We start from the raw sequence: 13,613 nt of genomic DNA, 5'->3' as shown, positions 1-13,613 counted from the left end.
AGCAATAAACCTTTAGAAAGTATAAGTTGAGAATACATCTCCATTGCAAAAACACATCAGAATAACAGCTAAAATTCCAGTTATATTATATTTTTGGTAACCATCATAGATGGGTCTCTTCTTAACCTTCTATTAATCCAAAGCCATTTTCATCCAGGATCCTAGTAGTTGGTTCCAACCTGGCATCCAGGATGGTGTGGATAAGCATCATGCAAGGCACCATTCTGTCTAAATGGAAACCTGTTTTGAACTGATTAATAAGACCACACCAGAAGGGAATGAATGAATTTGACTAATGTGAAAACATGAGGGTAGGATGGGAAAAGAGTGAAAATTGGGAAAGGGATGAAGAGTAAATTTGGCTTTATTTTGCAGGAGAGAGTAGAACTAACATTAATTCTTATTTAGAATTTCTTGCTATCTCACTCCTAAATGGACCCCTGCCCCATCTTTCAGTATATGATAGAAATCTATTAAAAAATACAGGAGAGCAAAAAGCCTTATGAGCATTAACAATCTAGTTAAATTGGGCATCCAAGGCTTTCAAAGGAGCAGCACAAGTCAAGACAATGGGCTCTCATCTTGGTACTAAGAAACAAAGTATACTGATATACATAAATGGATTTCTGTTGGTTAGTTAACTGAATGGCCCAATTTCTTGCAACTCTGTCAACCACCCTACAAACTGATGCTACTTCAGCCATGGGGGTGTCATATGAGGTGCTAGTGATATGTGAAATAACATCAGCTACAGCCTTCTACTCAATGTTCAATGATTTTCTGCAATGAAAATGATTCATCATAAATAATGTTCAGTTCTCTCTTTATTGTGTTTATATTTGTACTATTATGATAAATTAGTACCAGTTTTTGGAATGTCTTTCTTGACTTCCCATATGATTAATCCTCACATTCCCAAAAGATACCATAATTCAAAAATATAATAATTTTAATAAGTAGCCACAAAAAGCAGAACATTTAACCATAGTATATTCCATTTTCACATTTCAATGATTTTCTTTAGGAGGCAATAAAGAAATGAAAATATGTTTTTTAGAACAATATTTGTTTTTGATCTTGGTTTCTTCTAAAGTTTAAATCACCTGTTAAACTCCCTGGGCTTTAAAGAAAACAAATGGGAATTAAACAATAATAAAAATGGAACTGATGCTCAAATTATGTAATTAGATAAAGCAGATCTTCAGTTTAAAAAAAATTAAAAAAAGAACCAAAGATCAAAACTTGTCCACTCTTTATTTTTTTAAACTTGCATTGATTTTTTTTTTCAGAAAGATTTACCAGTTTTTGTCTTCCATCTTTTTCATCTCCCTTTCTCTCTCTTCCTCTGTCTCGTTTTTTCTTTTCTGCCTCTCTGTATCTTCAGCATCTCTGTTTATCTCTTTCATATTCCTATCTCACTCATATCCTTTTCTGCTTTTGATTCTCACCTAATACTTCCAGGGAATTCAAAAGCACTCACAAAATGTGTCTTTAGTCTTGTTTTGCAGCTATATCATATTGATTTTATTTTTAAAATTTGCTTCTATAAATCAAAAGATTAACAGCAAGGTTCTGTTAATAGAATAAATTTGTTTCTGTAATAATATAGAAGAATAAGATCCTAGCCTATTCTAATTATATCTCAAACCTGATTATATCTGAAATCAGAAATAAATTTCTGGTTATATCTCATGTCAGTTGCAAATTCTGGGGATTTTTTTACATGGGTTCACAGAATAGCATTCACCATACATATGAAAAGAGTAAATTAAAACAAATTTATCAGGAAATTTCACTGCATATTTTTATAGAGAATTTTCACATCAGTGCTTTGGAAAAGAAGAGCTTGACCTATATTGTATAGATGTCTAAGCTGCTCCTTGGTTACATACACCCCAATTTTATATGAAGAAACTGGTGGTTAGGGATAAATAATTTCATGACAAGAAAATATTTAAAGCAAATATAATCAATAATTGAACCCAAGGACTAAAAAATATAGTTTTAAGTTAAGTGCTAACTTTCTATGATAGCTAAATTGTCTCTATAAGGACATACATTACAGTCTCTAGGATTTAAAAAAAATACACTTTGACATTAATCTACTCAATTTGTATGAAAGTCTACTGAACACTTAGTGCTAACACCAAATAAATAAGTCTATGTTGTTGTTGTTTTTTCTCCAATTTTTGCAAATCACCTGAAATCCCACTGGGAAATACATGATAAAAACAACACCCAACTGCTAGAAGTTTCTATGACCTTTCTAATATTCATTCATATTTTTTAAAATAAAAATTGAAAGAAAATGTTTAGTTGGTGTGTAAGAAAATGTAGTATTTAAATGGAAATGAGAATTTTACAAATATCTATAACATACACAAAAATTTATATCTACTCTTGCACGATAATATTCCCTCTTGAGGACCTACACTTACTCGGTTTCCAGAGAGATTTCTATGCCCAAAGGTTTAAATAAACATGAAGAAATAGAGTTTTGATTAGAACTAGACTGTATTTTAAAATTAAAAATGTAAAGTAACTATTATTAAAAAATCATGCAGTATGGTGTAAATCATTCATGTCACTCAATTTCACTACCGATAACCAGGCACTGTTCTGTCAATTTGAATGTGAATTTTTGAACATGTACAATTATCAGCTTAATTACACTTCTTGAAGACAAGAGAGGAGTCTAACATATTTGGATTAAAAATGAATCTCACCTAGTAGTTATTTCTTAGACAACTTTGAAGAAAAAGGAACAATAGTTCATAAATATAAATAAAATGTAGAAAATGTAGGAAATTGGTTACATATTTATTGTATTTTGTACAATGACTCAATTTTGCAACTCATATACAGACATTTAGGAAGCTTGCAGATACTGGGTAGGAGAGTTGTGAAATAAGCTGGTCCTCTTTGCTTTAATTCAAATTTTTATCCTCCTATCTTTTAATAATTGATTTTAACTGTTTCACATTTCTATTATAACATCATGAAAAAGTTCCCTGAACTGTAAATGTTCATTAGTTAGGTAATGCTTACCTTCGTTTTTTTAAGATTACAGTCCACGTTCACTTCTGCATTCAACCACTGTACACAGTATTACATTTACAGATAAATAATTCCATCATTTCATCCTGGTGCTCCCGTGAAATGTGGTGCTAGGAAACAGCCAACAGGCAGTGCGTCTGAACAAATCATATGTCCTGTAATTGCCGCTTAGCTCTAATTACTATTGAGGAGAGTGTTTGCAACTTGATTCCAGGGAGAAGGCAGACTACCTTCTGACGACACTAAACCAAATATATCCTAAAAGACTGACAAGTTACTTTCTTTCATGTACTTTAGCTAAATATCTTTCAGCTATTCAGCTACTCAGAAACTACCACTGCCTTAGAGAAAATCAAATCCAATGATCTTGGCATCCTCTCCTTCCCAACAAAACAAGACAAATTCTTTCAATTTATTATAACAAATTAGAACTTTCAGTTATCAGTTTATTTTTTCTTTCCTACAAGGGAGACTAAATCTCTTATTTTCTGACCCACTGTTTTTTCTGATTTTGTTTAGTTCTGTTTATGACAAATATATTGCACTGTGACATTAAATAACTTTCAGGTTAAATAGCATTAAAAATTAACATTCTGGGGCCAAAGGGATAGCACAGAGATAGGTCATTTGCCTTGCAAGCTGCTTACCCTGGACCAACAGTGGTTCAAATAAGGGCATCCCATATGGTCCCCCAAGACTGCAAGGAGTAATTTCTGAGCAGAGAGCAAGGAGTAACCCCTGAGCGCTGCCAGGTATGGCCCAAAAAACAAAACAAAACAAAACAAAAATAACACTCTCATATTGCTAAATAATATTAGTGTAAAAACGTTATTTTTGTTTTATTTGGTTCATGTGTTTATATTGTCACTTTAAAGAAAATACTTTTTCTGTATTTTTCCATCTTATATTTTCATTAAACAATACTTTCTAGATCTATTCACCTTATTGCAAAAGGCAGAATTTCTTAATTTTCTATTAGACCTAAATAATTCATATTATGCCTATATTCTACATCTCCATCATCTATTCACTAGTCACTTTTTATTTCTAAAAGGGAACTTTTGAGTCCAGATCGATAGCAAAGCAGTAGGACATTTACGCTTCACAAGGCTGACCTGGGACTGACCCAGTTTCTATCCTGGTCCATAAGGTCCTCTGAACCTGCCCAGAGTGATTCCTTCCTTCTTCCTTCCTTCCTTCCTTCCTTTCTTCCTTCCTTCCTTCCTTCCTTCCTTCCTTCCTTCCTTCCTTCCTTCCTTCCTTCCTTCCTTCCTTCCTTCCTTCCTTCCTTCCTTCCTTCCTCCCTCCCTCCCTCCCTCCCACCTCCCTCCCTCCCTCCCTCCTTCCTCCTTCCTTCCTTCCTTCCTTCCTTCCTTCCTTCCTTCTTTCCTTCCTTCCTTCCTTCCTCCCCCCCTCCCCCCCCTCCCTCCCTCCCTCCCTCCCTCCCTCCCTCCCTCCCTCCCTCCCTCCCTTCCTTCCTTCCTTCCTTCCTTCCTTCCTTCCTTCCTCCTTCCCTCCCTCCCTCCCTTCTTTTCTCCCTCCCTCCCTCCCTTTTCCCTCCCTCCCTCCCTCTCTCCTTCCCTCGCTTCTTTCCTTTCTTCCTTAATAATTTTTATTGTGACCAATGTGAATTACAAGAGTATACAGTGACATTGCATCAAGGGTATTCCCACCACCAGTGTTGTCCTCCCTCCAACCCTGCTCCCAGCATCCTCCCTTTTTTGCCCCCCCACCCCCGCCCAGACTGCTTGTTTAACTGGTCCCCTTTGTGTATAGCTTGTTGAAGATTGGGTATCGATTCTGAAGTCTGATTAACTCAATGTTCATACGACTCTTTAATTCTAGAACCGTTCTTTATTTTCCCCCTTAATTTATGAGGCAGAACAAGATGATTCAAAAAAAATTCTGAGTGCAGAGCCAGGAGTAATTGCTGAGTGCCACAGGGGATGGCCCCCAAACAAACAAAACAACAAAAAAGGAATCTTTTTCTAAACCTTAACTTTTATTTACATTGTTAGTTTAGAATACTTTACGACTATTAGTCCTATAAATTTATTTTCTTTTCTGTAGATTTTGACATTTAAAGTAATGAATTAAAGCATATAATGACAAAGGAGTATAAAATATATGATAATTTGGATCACTGAATCTTCATTCCCCTGGGGAGAAAGAGGCCCCAAACATAATGCCCTCTATGGAGCTTGAATAGGTCCTTGGTGCCTTTTCTATCCAGTTGCTCCTCAGTAGCTTCCTGGAGTCCAAGGCCAGCACTGGTCATCTGCTTTTGGGGGCCAGCCAGGTGGGTGCCAGGAGGAAAAAGGGAACACCAGTTCTTAACCCCTCCCATCAAACAGAAATGGGGTTGTCTTTGGGTCTTCCCAGCAGCCTTTCTTCCTCCTATCAGTTCTCATTTTCCAAACTGCATGGGCTAGTACATCTGCACAAAAATTATAGGTAGTTTGCCATGATACCATAATGCTCATAATTTTAGATTGCTTTTAGGAAAGGAAATGGGATGTTCAAGACCTGCTGGACAATATTTTGTGGCATAGATTCCCTATATAGTGCTCAATACTATATCACTTACTTTTCTAGACTTGAACATTATGACTGCTTTTAAGAATGCTCTCTACACAATCTAATACATGAAGATTTTATTCAGTAAAGTTTATCCTCACCAACCATGATTGGCCTAGAAAATGGAAAACCTTTCCATCAGAATTGCCAGTTTTAAGATTTTTCTTTTTTTCTTTTTTATTGTTTGTTTTTTTTGGGGGGGCCACACCCATTTGATGCTCAGGGGTTATTCCTGGCCATGCTCTCAAAAATTGCCCCTGGCTTGGGGTGACCATATGGGATGCTTAACCACAGTGCTTCCTTGGCTAGCATTGCAAGGCAGACACCTTACCTCTAGCGCCACCTCTCCAGCCCCTATTCTTTTTTTTTAAGCATTCTGTCCCACCTGAATCAGCTTTTCAACTGTAACCCATAATCTATCCTTAGTGTCTGTCAATATATGTGCATGAGTCTGTCTAATGTCCATCTGTAATATATATAATAACAATTTCATGATATAGACTCCCCAAATGTAACTGATGGATCAACCTGCAGTGTCTATCGATGTATGCTCATGAGTGTATATGTTTGCCATACCAATGTCTGTCTAATGTCCATCAGTAATAGATATAATGTCTATATTGTATATTGTTCTCCCCCTATCATATAAAACCTGTCCCCCCCCTTTGCTTACCACCTTACAAACTCTTTTCTAGTCCTTCATGTTATTTACCTCCATGTAACCCTTTTTACCCTCAGTTCTTAACTCCTCACATAACAGAACATTCTCCGCACCCCAGCCAGCTGTCAACCAGCTTTCAACATGAAAAGATAAATTCTCAGCCTGAGAAGATATGGATACTCTGCTGCCACTGTTTTGCTCTCAGCGGCCCCTTTTCCTCCACCTCCCTTCACTGTGGGCTTTTGCTTGCTACCAGATTTGGTTGCTGAGAAGTCCCCCGCTAGAAGACATTTCCTGATATGTGACTGTTGGGAGACATTTATTTTTTAGACTCCACAAGACCAAATCACAGATTGAAGCTGTGCTCCCGATTTTACACCCCCCCCAGACTATTTCAAAAGACTTAAAGGGAACATATATATCTCCCTTGAATATTTCTTTAAATGTATTCCCTTAATAGGCACAACCCTTATTATGTAGCAGCAATTTCCCCGGCTTTTGGGATATATTTAGTATGGAATTCTAGTAGATAAGTCTCTCTGTTCAGAGTTTATAGTAGAACCAGGGTATGGGGATTGTTAAACTTGGTACCTACAACCCCATATGCACCAATAATGCCTTGTGGCACTGTTCCTTATGACAGCTTGATGACTTGGTAACAGCAACAACCTACTTTTAGGGCAAGACTCTCTGCATTACCACCTAATAATGAGATGAAACCAGATGCTCCATGCCACCCCGACTTTGACATAGGATCTGTACAGAAACCAGGATCTCTAACCACAGAAACCTAACAGCAACAACCGTGATGATGAAGAGCTTTTACTGGGAACACAGAGAATGACTCTGGGGTTGGACAACCTAGTATGTCTGGAGACTAGAGTTGTCTTAAGCCAGAATACTTCATGGGTAATATCTCTCTGTTTTTTAGGCCAAACGTTTTTTCCTCTCTATTTCTCACATATTTTGTTGTGCCTATGCAAACAACAACAAGTACCACAGTTACACCTTTTTATTGTATTTTTGTATCTCCTATGTTTAAAAAAGAGAGCTTACTAAACCTTCTGCTATTGTATTAATGACTTTATTGAAGATACAATAACTTTCACAAATACACTTGCCAATGAACTTTTTCTTCTTTCTTTTTTCCATTTTATTTTTTTTTTAGTTTTTCTATTTTTTTCCCCATGGTGTTCTTTTAATGGGATCCTGCACGCGGGGCAGATGGATGGTCGTGGCCTCCACAGCTCCAAGGCACTGCCACACTAGCCTGCTCGCTTACTGCCTCAGGTGGCGCCATGCAGCCCAGCCAGTAGTTTATCTATTTTCTTTCTATTTTTTAATAACATTGCTTTTTCTGTCATCTTGAAACAAATGTATTATGATCAATTATATCAACTCTGAGATGCATTTTCTTTAAATAAATAAATAATATGATAACTTAATGTTATAATAGTATGGAGATTTTTATGCATCTCAACAAAAAACTAACTTTATTTATATGGACAATTTGTCATGATAAAATTAGAAGTTGTATAGATTTGTATCTAAACTTTAACAAATTTTCTTATATTCGTAAATAATTTTACTTATATGTAACTAATTTACTATCTATTCAGTAATTGGCAGCATTATTAGAATAAAGTCTGCCATTTTCATGCTATAGGGAGTAGCATGGATTAAGAGGTTTGTATTGCTTTTGCAAAGTTTATTCTTTTTTTTTCTTATTTTTATTTTATGAAGACAAAGATGCAAAGAAAGAGAACAAGGTGAAGTTATGGTGGGAAGACAATTACCCATAAACAGAATTCTCAGAAGAAATCCCCTTGCTGACACCTTCATTTTGAACTTTCAGACAAAAAAACATTAAGACAAGTAAAACAAAACACATGTACAATTACTTTGTGTCTCAAGTCCCCAGATTGTAGTACTACAATTGTAGTACTACAATGCAAAGTTTATTCTTATGGATGGTCTTGAATATTAAGTATTTGATGAATGACAGAAACTTGAAATGGCCAATTTGTCAGAAAGGATTTTGCATTCTTGGTTGTGCAACTATATATAGCACTTTTGCCATCAATAGTCAACACTTAAGTAACATACAGAACAGATTCAGAGATTTGGTATATTTATTTGTGTCCAATTTGTATATGAACTATCAAATTAATTTTAGGCGAACCTAAAAGAATAGATACAGTAATAAAAATGGTAATTATAAATCCAGCTCAGCTCTTAGAAGTGATACATTTCTCCAAGCCCAGTGATCTCAGTTGTTATGAATAATAGTGACATTAGAAGTAGAAAATACTATGTAGCTCTATATTTACTGTTCACCAATTAATAACTGTATATATTCTATTCATATAATATTTACATCTTCATGACAAAATAAAACTATAACCACTGTTGTGGTTATTTTTTTCCTTAATTTTATTTAAAATCTATTCAAAGGATGTATCTCCTTAGAAAATTCTTTGCTTGGTAGGGATTTCTATCTTGCTCAAAGTGTTAGGCATTTAGGTAGCTAGAAACAATTAAGATTTTTTCATTTTCTTCAGCTTAAATAATATCTAACCTAATATTAATAATTATTCATATCTAATAATATTAACAATAATTTCATAATATCTAATTTCCTTGAATAATATCTAAGTCTTAAAATAAATTTCTAGAGCATTTTTATCAAACCAGTCCATCTTCCTTCTTCCAAATCCCTTATTACCACTCTTAGATTTTTGTTTTAGTGTAATGTATATAAAATGTGATCTCTAGGGTGGAGAGATAGCACAGCAGCAGGGTGTTTGGGTTGCAAGCAGCCAATCCAGGATGGATGGTGGTTCGAATTCTGGCATCCCATATGGTCCCTCGTGCCTGCCAGGAGCAATTTCTGAGCAATGAGCCAGGTGTAACCTTGAGCGCCACCAGGTGTGACCCAAAAAAACCAACCAAACCAAAAAAAAAGTGGTCTCTAGACCAGTAATATCAGCATCATAAGAAAAGGAAACTCACAGCATTACACAAATGCAGAATCACAAACTCTGGGTAGAATCCAGAAATCCATGTTTAATCGACCTTCTGGTTGATTTATAGCACAATTATAGCATCATGCTACATACATCTGTAGTGCATGTATGAAATAAGAGCAAAATAAAACTGGATAAATATTATTTAATATTATAAATAGGCAGTACTATGGGGAAAGTAAAAAATTAAGAGAAGTGGAAATCAACTGGTAATCTAAAAGACAGAAAGAATTTGTGTGAATACAGAGGTCCCAGGTATCTTTTATCTGGATTATTAAGGATTAACACAGCTTGACATATTTCAAGATTTAACTCCCTTAGCCAACATGAAAGGGAACAATTTACATCAATCCCATTTTCCTTTTGGTTTAGCAATCACTTTCTTTTCTTTATTAACTTTTAACTCCTTTTGAGTTGCCTAGTTATATTATTTTCAGGTAAAAAGTATTCCTTTACTTATGACATTCTGTAATCTGCTCCTAATTTCTCCAATATTGAAGACTTTTATTCATCAGTCCCTCTTGACTACTATGCTACTTACTAGTAGGATATGATCTAATATATAAACGACTTCCAATCTTACTTTTTATATTTCCAGGCACCTGCTGAACACTTTCCACTTCTATCCAGCCGGCACCTTCACATTCAATATTTATGAAATTAATCTAGTCACAGGGTCATAGGCCTGTTCTTCCTCTGCTTCAAAGGAATATCTTCATTTGCTAATTTTTTTCAGCCACCAATACTCCAAATCCTTCAGTTATACAAAATCTAAAACTTGAACCTAAATTTGACTTCTTTCCATTTGTTAAATCAAATAACTTTTATGACATCTTGAAACTCTTTCCTCCTTTTATACCCACCACTACCATGACCTTCACTACACATCTCATAAGCAGTTCACTAAACTAAACCTTTGACCAAAGTATTGTCCTTGTAAACAAATATTTTTTTTTCGATTTTTGAACCACACCTGATTGTTCTGATGGATTATTCCTTGCTCTGTGCTCAGGGATTACTCTTGGTAGGAATCAGGGAACCATATGGGGTACCAGGAATCAAACCCAGGTTAGTCATGTACAACGTGTAACCCCTCCCCTCACTTCCTCCTATATTACCTGGAGAGGGAGACCCTCCCATAGCTGGGAGGGGTCTGTGGTTGCTAATAAAGGGGTTGCTCAGGGGTGTAAAGGGATCGAGCAGAGAGATTCGGCAGGAATTGGCTAGAGAATAGAAAACAGGTTGAGATGCTGGGCAGCTGAAATAGGCTGCTTAAAAGGTTTAAGCTTAGAAGCCACTCTTGATGGCCAGGGTCTTGAATAAAGCTTCATATCTCCTGAAATTTAACTGCTGTGGATCATTATCTTGCCTCTACCCTGAACACACAGACCTGTTGGCTGGAAGGGGATGCAGGCGCATGATTCAGGCCGGCAGAGAAGGGCCTCACCATCCATCCATCACCATCCACCACCATCCAGGACTCTATAATTAATATGTATTTATATACAAGATAAGTTCTATATCCATTATCTGTCCAGCTCTTTAAAACAGTTTTTAAAGATAGCTGCAATCAATCAATTTTACTATTCAAATTCCTTCCATGGTTCCCCTTGGTGAGTCACAGGAGCTGAAAGCCAATACATCTGTGAAAATCTCTATTTTGCTACTTACCAGATGGGTAATATTAAGAAAATTAATTGACTTGTTATAGCCAAGGTTTTTTTTCAGTTGCTAGATAATAATACAACAATAAGCATATTTATGAAGAAAACTTACTAAACCATATAGAATTTGGAAAGTTTAGAAAATAAAAGAATTATTGTCATTGATGCCAATCATCACTATAGAGCACATTTTATTCTAACACCTCATTCAATATCCATAACCATCTTAAACTTAACAGAAAAGAATTCTTGCAGTCAACTTGCAAATATATGCCAAACTAGTTATTCCTTAATGGTAAGGATAAAGTCTAATTTTCTTCATTCCAGAAAAAGCAAAGCATGAAACACTAGCTAGTTCCTTTGGTTTGCTTGTCTTTGACGGTGGTGTTCAAGCCAATTCCTTGCTCTGTACTCAGGGATCACTCTTGATGGTGTTCAGGGGAGCAATCTAAGGTGCCAGGAATTGAATATATTTTTGGGAAAAGCAAGTCTATTTTTGGGAAAGCACCACACTTCATTACCCCTCTCGCCCCAAAAAGGTGTGGCATTTTTAGGGGGCGTGGTTCATATCAGCAAGTGCTCAGGGGTTACTCATTGTTCTGTGTTCAGGGATAAATCCCGATATGCTGAGAACTGGGTTCGTTGCTTGCAACTCAAGTACCTTACTTACTGTACTATTTCTCTGGTTCCAACCCTAGAAGTTTTCTAATATTGTCACCTTGCTCTTGTTTTGCCTCCCAATTTAACACTCCCTTTCCAAGGACTTTTCAGAGTTTCTCCATTTTCAATGACATTTTCAAATACCATCCTTCCAGGAAGGTGACCCACTTCTCGCTGAACAAAGTATCTTGCAATGGTTTCATTTATACTTTTATTATGCTATTTAAGACATTTTATTGTGCATTATTTGCAACTGTATATTCTTCTCCAGGAGACTATACTTGATTTAATGCTGTTTGTTCAGTGCCTTGCCCAGAAAAAGTATTCATAGATGTGCTGAATAAATGAGGTTAAAGAAATGATATCTACATTCTTACTGCTGCACACTATCTCATTAAATAATGTATTTCCTCTTGTTATTTACAATAGTCTTACAAACATAAATACAATATTTAATATTATGTTATATACACAATATTTAATATGAACAATATTTAACAGGGTAGAGTAATTGTTTACTTATCAGATAAAAAAACTAGGATCGATTCAACCTTTCCTATTTCCCCTCTTCATGTTCCCCAAGCGCACAAGGAATGATTAATCACTGAGCATAAAGTCAGAATATGCCTTGAGCACCTCTGGATATGCTCCCACCAAAGTAATAACTATGAGAAGTACAAAAAAATATTCAAGAGGGTTCTTAATAGGAGAAATGTGTTCCACGTCTCACATTTATAGTCAGTTTATTAGAATAAAAAAGCTTTTTTATTTCAATTTTTTTGTTTTGTGGGTGACTCACAGGGGTTACTTCTGGCTATGTACTCAGAAATCACTCCTGGCTTGGGGGACCATCTGGGATGTCGGGGATTAAACCCAGGTCCACCCTGGGTCAGCCATGTACAAGGTAAATGACCCACCACTGTGCTATTGCTCCGGCCCTGACAGAAGCATTTTTATATCAAAAGTTACAAATGGTCACTGAATTACTGGGATAGTCCTCATGAGTTAAAGTGATCCAAAAGACAGATAGGTGAATTAGAAAATTACACAAGATTAGAACCTCGGTGCCAATATCAAAGGCACTTGAAAATGTAGCTAATATCTTACAAATATTTGTGAAGATGCTCAGCCTTTCCTACAAAACTTTAAAAACCATAAGTTTTGCTTTCTTCTTTATGTCATAAGACATTCAGAAAATTATATTTGAGACCAATTTTCTTGTTTATTCAGATGATTACTATTCATTGTCATGATAAATGTGATCTGGTTAAAGAATCAAGTTATAACTGTCAAACTATAAATTTAGAAAATGGAAGCTCTCTATAAAGTTATTTTTGCATTTGAAATTTTAAATAACAAAATTCATTTTATTTTTTACTTACAGTTCTAAATTTCAATTTATTTGTTCTCACTCTGAATTCATTTTTAGTAGAGTATGGCCCTTGGTACTCTCTAGCTTTAGTCTATATTATTTATATATCCCCTGACAATACATAATGACCTATTAACAAACTTTTAAATATACTAATTAGGATAGTCAGTTTTTATTAAAGTAAAGCTTGAGTATGTAAAACATCTTTAATAAAAATTTTTTTCAATTATATAAATTATAATTTTGAATTTTCACATATCTACATAAAATTAGCAACTCTCTTGCTCCAATTCTATTTGTCTCAGATTAGTTGAGACCTACATCACTTGAGACCTACATCAAGATTTTCCTTCTAAGATATTGCCATTTTATATAGACCAGGTATTTGTCTCTAAAACTATTCTGTTTTAATTATTTACTCATTCACTGTCTCCTGTGCAACCAGAAAGTAGTCTCCATGAGAGCAACATATATGTTCTAGATTCTCTGTTCCAGCTTCCAGAAGAGTGTCAGGCCTATGGGTATTACTTAATACATATTTTGCATGAGCAAAAGGCTATGCCTTGCTAGTCTTTTCAAATATAAATATACTTTTT

At 35.4% G+C, this 13,613-nt stretch overlaps 1 protein-coding gene across 2 annotated transcripts in view; it reads right to left on the bottom strand.

Annotated features, from left to right (window-relative positions):
• Positions 1-13,613, bottom strand: part of ZNF385B (zinc finger protein 385B) — a 340,540-nt gene that overhangs the window by 98,114 nt on the left and 228,813 nt on the right. Inside the window, exon 1 of one of the 2 annotated variants that reach the window (XM_049773467.1) lies at positions 3,049-3,213. The exons of the other annotated variant lie outside the window; for it this stretch is intronic. The gene's annotated coding sequence lies outside the window, so the exon portion shown is untranslated. Of the gene's footprint in view, positions 1-3,048; positions 3,214-13,613 lie in introns of those variants that run through there. 2 annotated transcript variants of the gene reach the window in all.

Source organism: Suncus etruscus, chromosome 5, assembly GCF_024139225.1.
Source record: "Suncus etruscus isolate mSunEtr1 chromosome 5, mSunEtr1.pri.cur, whole genome shotgun sequence".
NCBI classification, from domain to species: domain Eukaryota; kingdom Metazoa; phylum Chordata; class Mammalia; order Eulipotyphla; family Soricidae; genus Suncus; species Suncus etruscus.
Note: the sequence above shows the minus strand (reverse complement) of the source record. Positions and strands in the feature narration are given on the sequence as shown.